Here is a 1,320-nt window from a genome sequence, read left to right on the forward strand (position 1 = left end):
AAAAGGAAAGATAGATATGCTTGCTGTTTCTTTTTTCCCACTCCGGAGTTTTGTATACTTCTCGTGCAGTTTTGTTCTTTTCAATAAAAGTAGTTCATTAAATCTAAACCTAGCTGTGATGGTTTCTTGTTTCTTTGCAGGATGTATTTTGTTTTGCTTGTTAAACAAGTAACTTGACACGTCCTGAGACGGAGCCTTCGCGTACCTAGAATCCGCGTGGAAGCCGAAGCCGCACCTCCCGCATGGCCCCTACCGCCAGCAGGGCCCCTCAGATGAGAGCTGCACCCAGGCCAGCACCAGTCGCTCAGCCGCCAGCAGCGGCACCCCCATCTGCCGTTGGCTCTTCTGCTGCTGCGCCCCGGCAGCCAGGTCTGATGGCCCAGATGGCAACCACTGCAGGTGGCGTGGCTGTGGGCTCTGCTGTGGGGCACACACTGGGTCAGGCCATTACTGGGGGCTTCAGTGGAGGAAGTAATGCTGAGCCTGCGAGGCCTGACATCACTTACCAGGAGCCTCAGGGAACCCAGCCGGTACAGCAGCAGCAGCCTTGCTTCTATGAGATCAAACAGTTTCCGGAGTGTGCCCGGAACCAGGGTGACATCAAGCTCTGTGAGGGTTTCAATGAGGTGCTGAAACAGTGCCGACTTGCACATGGATCGGCCTAATCAAGAAGTTCAACCTGGAGAGATGGAAAATCAGCTCTCATAACTAGATTAATTCAGTATAAAAATAGAATTGATAGTGAAGGTATAAAGTGTAACCATCAGTCAAATCTCTCCTGTCATTCCTAGCTTCCTTGCTTCAGAATTGAAATGGAAGCGAGGCGGAGGGTTCCTACTCTGTAGAATTTGGGGCTGGGCAAATGTTTGTGTGGTCTCCTTAAACTAGCTGTTATGATTTTATTCTTTGTGAGTTAATTAGAATAAAGTCATTTTCTTCCAAAAAAAAAAAAAAAAAACAAAACCAAAAAAACAAAACAAAAACAAGTAACTTTACAAATCGGAAAATGTTCCTTGTCAGCACACCCGGGTATAGAGTTTTCATTGATTAAATATGGTCCCTGGAGGTTTGTTTAGGGACCAGGCAGGCCTTTTTTTTCTAGCATTTTGTAGGAGCAAAGAACCAAGGCTAGGACTGGGCACTGTGGCTCACGCTTGTAATCCTGACACTTTGGCGGGAAGATCATGTGAAGCCGGGAGTTTGAGACCAGCCTGGACAACATAGCAAGACCTCATCTCTACAAAGAAATTAAAAACAATTTGTCAGGGCCAGGTGCAGTGGCTCACGCCTGTAATCCCAGTACTCGGGGAGGCAGAAGCA

General features: G+C 47.6%; 1 pseudogene across 1 annotated transcript; it reads left to right on the forward strand.

The window, feature by feature from the left end:
- Nucleotides 1-180: 180 nt before the first annotated feature.
- Nucleotides 181-963, forward strand: LOC105504585 (annotated as a pseudogene). The gene has a single exon (XR_001000628.1). The product of XR_001000628.1 is annotated as a coiled-coil-helix-coiled-coil-helix domain-containing protein 2, mitochondrial pseudogene (transcript).
- Nucleotides 964-1,320: the final 357 nt, after the last annotated feature.

Source organism: Colobus angolensis, unplaced genomic scaffold (genome assembly GCF_000951035.1).
Source record: "Colobus angolensis palliatus isolate OR3802 unplaced genomic scaffold, Cang.pa_1.0 Scaffold122, whole genome shotgun sequence".
In the NCBI taxonomy this organism is placed as follows: Eukaryota; Metazoa; Chordata; class Mammalia; order Primates; family Cercopithecidae; genus Colobus; species Colobus angolensis.